The sequence below is a fragment of the Talpa occidentalis genome, unplaced genomic scaffold (assembly GCF_014898055.3).
Source record: "Talpa occidentalis isolate TD23 unplaced genomic scaffold, MPIMG_talOcc4v2.1 talOcc4.5, whole genome shotgun sequence".
Lineage (NCBI taxonomy): Eukaryota > Metazoa > Chordata > Mammalia > Eulipotyphla > Talpidae > Talpa > Talpa occidentalis.
The window spans coordinates 86,380,992-86,390,774 of NW_023604861.1; the positions used below are offsets into that span (position 1 = coordinate 86,380,992).

General features: G+C 39.8%; 1 protein-coding gene and 1 long non-coding RNA gene across 2 annotated transcripts in view; one reads left to right on the forward strand and one right to left on the reverse strand.

The window, feature by feature from the left end:
• The window catches only part of GCFC2 (GC-rich sequence DNA-binding factor 2), a 61,309-nt gene extending 60,627 nt beyond the window's left edge, over positions 1-682 (reverse strand). The window contains exon 1 of the mRNA XM_037527712.2: positions 359-682. The gene's annotated coding sequence lies outside the window, so the exon portion shown is untranslated. The remainder of the gene's footprint in view (positions 1-358) is intronic.
• Positions 541-9,511, forward strand: LOC119258494 (uncharacterized). The gene is made up of 3 exons (XR_005128277.2): positions 541-735; positions 3,956-4,127; positions 9,474-9,511. It is a non-coding gene; the product is annotated as an uncharacterized LOC119258494 (long non-coding RNA).
• The last annotated feature ends 272 nt before the right edge of the window (positions 9,512-9,783 follow it).

The window sequence follows — 9,783 nt, forward strand, 5'->3', positions numbered from 1 at the left end:
CCTGCGGTCCTGAATGCATGCCTGATGGTGGGCACCTGGAATAGGGTGTGGGCATAAGTAGATAGGATTCACCTGGGCTTAGGCTGGGCCTATAAGGGCGGCGTCATGGGGACGCCAGGAAGAGCAGAAAATGAGAATGAATGGAAGAGCAGAACCGCGAGAAGAGCAGAGAAGCTGAGGCTCCCCAGAGAACACTGGAGAGCCCAGAAAGAGTGAAGACTTGCTGGGGGCTGGGAGGCCTGCCAGCTTCCTGGCTGCCCCCGCCCCCTTACACCCCTGCCGGCTGTGTACCTGGTAAATCCTGATAGATAAAAGCATGCAAAAGCCACTGAGGGCTCCAGGACTCTCTTCTCCTTACCCTGTCTGCTTGAATCATGGAGAACCTGCTTTGGCCCTTCCTGCCACTACAATGACTAGGTGCCGGTCCTGCCTGCAGGCCGACGGGGTTCAGGAACATGGCGGAGGGGCTGGGGATGAAAAGATGCTTCTACTCACATGGATGGCTGCAGGAACTCTCTTTATTTTAGGGGAGGGGCTATCTCTCGGAAAGCCTGCGCATGCACTTTACGTGGATTTGCAACATCCGGTTACTGTTGCATCAGCCTCCGCTTTGGGCGGAAGTGACTCATCTTTGGGCGGAAGCGACCACCACCCCAGGTCCCCCTGCTGGTGTAAGCCTGGTACTGACAACTAGGCTAAAAGAAAAATCTACTCGGCTTGCTACAAAGAATCCAGGTAGATCCTGGAACTTAATTCTATTGCCTGAGTTTTATATTCTAGGCCCCAGGCTTTGAGATTTTTTACAAAAGTGAATGAAAAGAAAGATGAGTGAATAATTATTTTGTTTCTGATAATTATTTTCTTTTTCAGTTGACTGGTAGATCTCATGCAGAATAGCCTTGATAGATGATTCAACAACTCATTATGACAGAAAGAGGAGGGGTTATCCTTCCTCTTTGAGCGAAGAGTTCATCCCCTATGAACTCTTCTCTAGATACCCTTTTGAACTTCATGAGAACAAAATGCCTGGAGCAGTAAAAAATCTAGATATCATGGAGATATCTGCTCTTGACCAATAAGGGGAACTGAGGGAAAAAAAAAGCACCTAGATGTTGGCTTATTACTATTGTCAAGCCACAAAATTCCTAGGATCTCACCCAGCACTGGAACACAATTGTAGTGAGAACATTAACATCAGACAGTTATTCTGTGACGATGATAATCAAGACAAAAACATGGTCACTCAGTAGGCATTCCGTGAACATTGTCCAATGAAAACAACCAAACATCTTCTTCTCCTGTCTGATCTGTGTGATTACTGTTTTTTGATCAATTATAGCTTCAGCCCTACTCTAGTCTTTCTTTCTACATAAGCTTTATTAAGAGACCCAATCATGTAATTGTTTCTGCTTCCTTATTCATTCAGCCTCTTAGAGTAAAGCCATGCTTCCTTAACTGGATCTTTCTCCACCTCCCACCCTAATCTTCTAAGACAAGCCCCAGTCTTGTAATGTTTTCTATCACCTTCCTACTGAGATACCACATACTTCTCCAGAGTGTGCATTTACTCTTATTTCAAGAAGTAGGTACCCAACTTGCTATTTCTGCAGGTGTGTTCCTGGTAGTCTTTGGTTGGAGGATGTCGATAGGTTGTATAGAAAATTGCCATTTTTGTAAGTCAGAGTAGTTTCATATTGGTCATTTTGTACAGCTCAACTTAGCAGAACACACGTGGTTGTTTTAAGGGTCCATTTCTGAAAAGTCAGTAGCAATTTCAAGAGAAGTTCTTCCACTACTATATGCTAGATCAGTTGTGAGAAGGTAATGGAAAAATAAGGCATTAACAGTTGAGTAGTTTTTAAATTAGTTTTCTCTGGAGAGAGAGATAGTTGATAACTTGATATTAGATAAATTCGAGGAGATTTATATGCCAAGACAGAGATAAAAGTAGGAAAGGAGGGTTAAAAATACTGCAGAGAAAGAACAATTACTGGAGTCCCAGAAAGTCCCAGGAGTATGGAAAACATAGGGTCCTTGGGGAATATTAAGTCCAGGAATAACTGCAAACATTAACACTTATAGCACACTTAACCATGTGCCAGAGACTGTTTTAAAATCTTTGCAAGTTGAACCTCAGAAACATTGTGCTAAATGAAAGAAGCCAATCACATTCGAACAGATAATGTATGATTCTATTTACAGGACATGTCCTGAACAGGTAAATCTATAGAGACAGGAAATAGATTAGTGGGTGTTAGGGGATGTAGAGAAAGGAGAATGGGAATTAACTGTTAATGGGTATAGAATTTCTTTTCAGCATGATAAAAGCATTTGAAACTTAGACTGTGGTGATGGTGGTACAACTGTGAATATACTAAAAATCAGTGAAGTGGCTTATACATGTTAAATATGTGAATTTTATCATTTGTATATTGTATTTTTATAGAGTTTTTTTTAAAGATTTATTTTATTTATACAAGAGCCAGGGTACAGGCCAGATGCATGGGAGGGTGAGAAGATTCGCCAGAGACAGAGAGGGGAACAGAACAGGCAGACTGATGAAATACACTGCTGAAGGGAGCAGTGAGCTAGACAGGAGAGGTCTGCTCGCCATGTGGGTTGCTCCGAGGCCGGCGGGGATCGAACTGGCACTGCAGAGGCTGTGGACAGCTTCACAGCGCTGCGCTCAACTGCCTGTGTCACCAAGGAGGCCCATAGAGATATTTTTTAAAAATCTTACAAGTGTATGCTCAATTTATTAAGTGATACTATTTAATACTCACAAACACCTCGTGAGGTCAGTATTATTATTCATATTTTATAGGTGACAAAATTGAGGTAAAGAGAATAAAGAAGGAAAGGAGCAGCAATAATTGTTTTGTTGACATAAAAGGAAGAAATGTAATATAGACAGAAATATTTTTAGTCACTGGGAGAGTAAATCTTAAAAGTTCTCATTACAAGAGAAAAAATTATGAATGTTGGATGGATGTAAACTGTGGAAATCATTTTGCAATAAGAACTCATATTTAAACATAAAATGAATACTGTGTTAAATGTCAATTGTATCTCAAACACACAAAAAACTTGAGTATGAAAAAGAATAGCCTGGAGGAGAGCTTATTAAAACACAGACAGCTGGATTCCATCCCCAGAGTTTCTGATTCAGTAAACCTCTAGTGGAACCTAGAAAGTGCATTTCTAATAGTTCCTGGGTGATGTAGATGCTGTTGGTACAGGTACTACACCCTACCGCACAAAAGAATTTGAAAGAATTCCCCTGAATTAGGAGGTGAGGTGACATGAAGATATTATGTGTGCGGAAGAGTTGGAGGACAATAATTTTCTTTGAGAAAGTGGGTTAATTTCAAAAGAGCCAACCTGGTCAAGTAGATTCCAAGAAGCACTGAGGACACAGGAAGTTGTATACCCCAGATTTAAATGATTCCAGAATTCCAGGTTATGAAATTTTCTTCAGCAATGTTTGGATGCCATGAGGTCTGAGAAAAACACATAGATTTGATGGACTCATGATTGGGGAATCTGAGATAGTGCAGTGCCACATTGTAAAGGGTGCAAGCAACAGAGCAGTCTGGTGGAATAGGGACTCCACACTGGATGTAGACTGAAGTGAGGCGCAGAGAGAGTGCCCAGATAGGGCAAACAGGGCAGGTGAAAGGCATGAAATTCATTAACTGGTGTAACAAAGCAGAAGTAAAAGAGCAAGAGTAAATTATAGGAGCAGCATTTCGTTGGCAAACTAAACAGTCGACTCTCCAGCAGGAAAACTGCTTTGTTGGGTTTGCTGCTCGCGTTGGTAGTGGTGTACGTACTATTGCACTTACCTAGCCAGCAAGCCTCTCTGAAGCTGCTGGAGAACAGTATAGAGCTCCAGTTCTATAGAAGTTCAGACCCTTCTCTCACCTCCCACCTCTCACCTTTGCTTCCCTTTCAGGTAACACCCCTCATTTTCGTACACGTTCCAGATTTATGTGATCTGGGTTCAGGAAACTGACAAACTTCTGACTCAGTGCTCAGTACATCCGAACACCATTGCTCCTGCCATCTTCAGAAAAAAAAACAAATCACGGATAAGCCTGTGAAACCATGCTGATCTTCCCTTACAGGTGGCTATAACTTGGAGTCCAGTGGAAATAAGTGGGTGCCCATCTCAGAAGAGTAATAATTGGGCACCCCTTCAAATTATTACTTTTAAAATGCATCTTTATTTAGTGGGGGTACTAATACAGATTTTCTATTAACTAGATGTTGTGTTTACTTTTTTCTTTATATTAAAAATAAGCTAAGTTTTGTTGAACTCCAGATGACTTGGGTTTAAGTTTTATATAATAAATTTAATCCTTTGTTTTTTGCACATGTTAATTGATCGTGTGATCTTTGGCTGCAGAATTGTAGCCATTGTGATCTGTGGAGGATTATCAGCTGGCTTCTGCCAGCTGCTTGGTGGCGTATAACTAGCCTCTTGCATATTTCTGAAAAATACTCATTACTAACAGATTATCTATAGGAGTTCGTCTTCTTTAAATGATTTTTCCACATGAGGGCACTGTCTACTTTGGCTTTGGCAGTTTTATAAGGGCACATTTCCCACTTTCCCCATTGATGTTTAGCTCTCTTTTTGATACATTTAATCCTACTACACCTACAAATATCAGGCTACAGTGTTCTATGGGGACTGAGTGTGGTCAAATCTGCCTAATAGAAAAGGGAAAATAGGTAGTACCTCTCCTCCAGTCCTTGTGTTTTGCCTGAAGACAACCTGGACCTCTCACCTGAGCCAAGCAATGTGTTTGGCTACATATGCTGTCAACAGTGTTGAACTGTATGTGACTTGGGTTTAATTCCTAGCAGGGTTTTGGGGACTGGAATCTTCTATGGATCATCTTTAAGGCTCAGTGGATGAAGTGCTAGGAAAAGTTGCTGAGCCTTGAATATTTCTGAATAGATATTTACACAGCAAATAATGGAGATACATCAGGTACATGTCTATAACTTCCTGTGGCTACTGTCCTGGGACCCCTGACTCCTACCCTCCTATCTTTTGCAAAGATTATGACAAACATATACCCTGTGGGCACACCTGTTCTTCCAAGGGTGCTGGATCTATGGGTGGACAGTCTTCCTGCTATAGGACTTAATACTCCAGAACTTTGTACTACATCATTGACCTGATTACTAGAAGGAATGATTTGTGGAATTCAGGGTGGTAGGTTCTAGTCTTTGCATTTAAGTGATGATGGGTCCAGACATTCAGTGTTGACACAAGGTACATATGCCAAGTTTCCAGAGAGTTAGGCCCAAATGAGGTCAGTTATCTCCTGAGGATACAGCTGCTACTGACATCTATGCTGCCTGGAGCTGCCTGTAGAGGTGATAGCATGCCACGAGACATGTGGGTCACCAAAAGTTGGGGTTGCTGAGTGAGACTAGGACATTAATTGTACTCAGAGGTGTATTATTATACTCTCTTATCAGCCTTCATCTGTCAGTCTAAACTGCTGAGTAAGCATTTTCCCCCCACACACACCCCCACCCCCCACCCCGGGACCTAGATTGCTATAGTTTTAAACATCTAGCTAGCTGTACCCTAGGAAACCCCCAGGACTGAAAATTTTGAACTCAGCAAAAGCATCAGACAACCACATATAATAGCACTGCTTTCAGATCCAGTGCCTCAGAGCTACCAGATTGGCCAGGGTCAAATGACTAGTAGATTAGTCTTACAGGTGGGAGACAGTACCTTGTGGGGTCACTCATCCAGGTGTTTTGACTGTAGCATGACATCCCCTGGCAGTTAAATCACAAAAGATGATCCAAATGGGAGTTTGTTGGCTTTACGTGTTATAGAACAAGTTTCAAAAACACCGTTTCTGATCTTTTCAGCAGGACCACGTAAAGACCCTTGCATTTACAAGAGCTGTGTGTGTCCTTGAGTTGGTCTTGTCTTATAGGACATCCTGTTTCCTAGTTCTTTTCCTATCATGCTTCAGGAATAAGGGACGTATTCTCAAGAATGGCATTCCTGGGCTTCCCTGGTGGCGCAAGGGATTAAGTCTCAGCACTATGAAGCTATCAGCAGCTACTGCAGCTCGAGTTCAGTCCCTGGCCACAGAGCTAATCAACATGGCACAGCAGACCTCTCTTGTCTTACTTGCTTCTCCCCTCAGCAGTGTATTTCAGTGGATCCGCCTGTTCTGCTCCCCACTCTGTCTCTGGTGAATCCTCTTCCCCCCTCTCCCGCTCCTCCCACCCCCTGTATCTCTAGCCTACATCTCAGGTCTTGTATGCATAAATAAATAAATCTTAAAAAAAAAATGGCATTCCTTATCAATTCTGCACCATTCCCACTGGCTCCTAACTTCACCCTTTCTCTCCAACTTGCCAATCCCCTTGAGCTTGGATGCAGTTCCTAGTTTGTGGCCTAATTTTTGAAGGACATTATACCAGACTCTATTCGTAAACACAAATATAGTCAAACAAGACAAATCATTTGAGTATTTAGCTAGTCTATGCCAGGCCAAAAATGTTTATTAAGTATTTACTGTTTGCCAAAAGTGCTACCTGTAAATTGAGCATGAGTTGGCAAGACAGAAGAAGTTGAGTAGACAACTTTCAGGCAGAAGGAACAGTTTTTGATAGAAGAGGCATGGTGAATTCATGGAGCTAGGTGATGCTCTTAGTACTGGGATGAGGAGAGCCTTGGGGAGAGAAGAACTTGGGGAGAGTGGGGCATCAGGATGCTGGAGAGGCAGACCAGCCAGAGAGCATACCTGATTTTATACATTCTGCTAAGGATTTTGTACTTAATTCTAAATGTAGTCGTTCTTAAAGATCATTTTCATTTTTTATTGCTCCTTCTGGCAATATTTTCTTAGTATAATGCAGTTTATATCTGTGATAGAAAGGGAAGCTATTTCAAACAAAATTGATGGTGCAACTTTTAGTATTATTTGGCATAATCTTGGGGAAGCTGTTTTGGTATTTGTTCTAAGAGAATACCGTTATATACTTAGAGTGTCCTCTGGACACAGTCTAGAGCAATAAAGACAGTACAAAAAGAGAGAACTAATTGGTTTGTATAATAAATATGAAGTTTCTCATGGGTGTTTAATTCCAAGTATAATTGCTGAACGATGGCACCTACACATGTTCAACTTTAGTAGATGTTAAATTGCCTGCCATGGTGCTTGTTCAAATTTACACCCCATTTGCAATGTGGGTATTTTTTTTCTTTTCATATTCTTTATTCATTTTTCTGTTGGATTTTCATTTTCTTTGTAATGATTTCTGGGTATTCCTTATATATCCTAGATCTACTCATTTGTTAGTTTTAGCATTACAAAGTTTTTCTCCCAGCCTGGGAATGATTTTAAATTTTGTTTTGGTGATATTTTCTCTTTTATATATGTTTTACATTTTAATGTAGTAAAATAGATCAGTATTTACCGAAATAGGTTGTGCTTTGGGGGCTCTTGTTTAAGAAATCTGGCTTATCAACTATAAACCAGAGACACACTGAGGGGAGGGGGGCACAGAGAAGAGGGATTAGGGTCAAAATAAGGGGGGTAGGAATTGTATGGGGATTATAACCAAAATGAAAATGCATACATTGTGCAAAAATGAAAAATGATGTAAGAATTATGTAAAATAAATTTTAAAAATAAAAATAAATAAATGCAATTATGAATAGCAAAAAAAAAAAAAAAAAAGAAAAAGAAAAGAAAAGAAATCTGGCTTAAGAAACCCTGCCATAAACTCATATTTTCTTTCAAAAATTTAGTTTCATTTCTCATATTTTAAGCTTTAAGCCATTTAGCATATTTTTTTTTTTTTTTTTTTTTTTTTGTGCAGGATGCAAAGTAGGGATCTGAAACTTTGTTTTTCCTATTGTGGATAACCAATTGTCCTAGCACCAGAAGCTGAGCAGGATATTCTTGCCACCTGCTTTGCCGTGCTCCTCTTGTCATGTACCATGTTCTCTATGTTGTTTCTTTGGGATATTTTACTGTAACATCAGACAATCCTATTGCCATATCTTTACAATAAGTTTTAATAGCTAGTGGGACTATATTCTATATTCTCATTTTTTTTAAATAATATTTTTTTTAATATTTATTTATGCATTCAAGATATGGGGTGTAAGCCAGGGGTGGGGCGTGGGGGTGAGACATTCACTGGGACAGAGTGGGGAGCAGAATAGACAGATCTACTGAAATACACTGGTGAGGGGAGCAGCAGGCAAGACAGGAGAGGTCTGCTGCACCATGTGTGTTAGCTTCCTGGCCGGGGATCGAACTCATATCCCAGTGGCTGGCAACAGACTGATAGCACTGAGATTTTAACCTCTGCGTCATCAGGGAGACAATGTGAATTTCATAATATTTTATTTGGAATTTTTCCATTTATCATTTATGCTTTAATCCCTCGACAAGTGTCTTTCTTGTACTAATGTTGTCTGGTTTTGATATCAGGGTTTTCTTTTTTTTTTTAAGATTTATTTATTTATGCGTACAAGAGCTGGGATACAGGTCAGAGGTGTGGGAGGTGAGAGGATTCACCAGAGACAGAGTGGGGAACAGAACCGGCAGATTGACCGAAGTACACTGCTGAGGGGAGAGGCGGGCAAGTCAGGAGAGGTCTGCTGTGCCATGTGGGTTGTGCCCTGGCTGCACAGGGATTGAACTCATATGCTGCAGAGGTTGTGGACAGCCTCGTAGGCTGTGTCTTAACCCCTTGTGCCACCAGGGAGGCCCGATAGCAGGGTTTTCTAAGCCTCATCAAATAATTTGCACAGCTTTTCCTCTTTTATTATATGAAACTATGTGTCTAAAATAGGGAGTAGATCTGTGCTGCACAAGATGATCATCATTGGCCACGTGTGGCTAGTTAGCCCCTGAAATGTGTCTGGTAGCAAGCCAAACACACAGTGACTATAAATTACACACTGGATTTCAAACAATGTGAAAAAATTCATAAGGTATTTCATTACTATTTTCAAATCTTCATTACTATTTCTATTTGTTATCATTTATTAAAATGATAGTTTGGGTATTATAAATAAAATGTATTATTAAAATAAATGTCACCTTTTCTTAGTGTCACTACTAGAAAATGTAAAATTATGTAGGTGGCCTCCATAATATTTCTATGGAAAAACACTAGTTGAGATGCTCTACTAAGGTTTGTTAAAACCCCTGTAGGAAACTTCAGGCTGTTGTCATTTGTTGGAAGAATGAAGAAAACTTTTGATCACTTATAAATTTATTTAATGGCTAGTGATGCACTTGGGTCATTCTGAGTCAATTTTCTAAAATTCGTTTACAGGAAACTGACCATTTTATTACAATTTATAATTTTGGGGAACTAATATTTTTCATGACTTTCTTATAGAAAAATCTCAATTCTGTATATATATTTTTTGTTCCTAATACTTTTTACTCTTTTTTTCCTAGATCATTGCTGGAGATTTGTGGATCTTTATTCATATTTTCAAAGAACTTTTGTTTTATCATCTGTGTTTTTTTTTCCCTCATTAAAATTAGTTATTGAATCTTTAAGCTTTCTTTTACTTATTTTTAGCTTTTGAGATGAACAGGTATCTCATTTATTTTCTATCTTTTTAATATTTCCTTAAAAGCATATATTTAACACTAAGAATTGCTTTAGCTGTATCTGGTGACTTAGGTACACCGAACTTTCTTATTATCTACTCTTTATCCAGTAATTTCTATCATTATTTTGTTTTTAACTATGAGTTGTTGA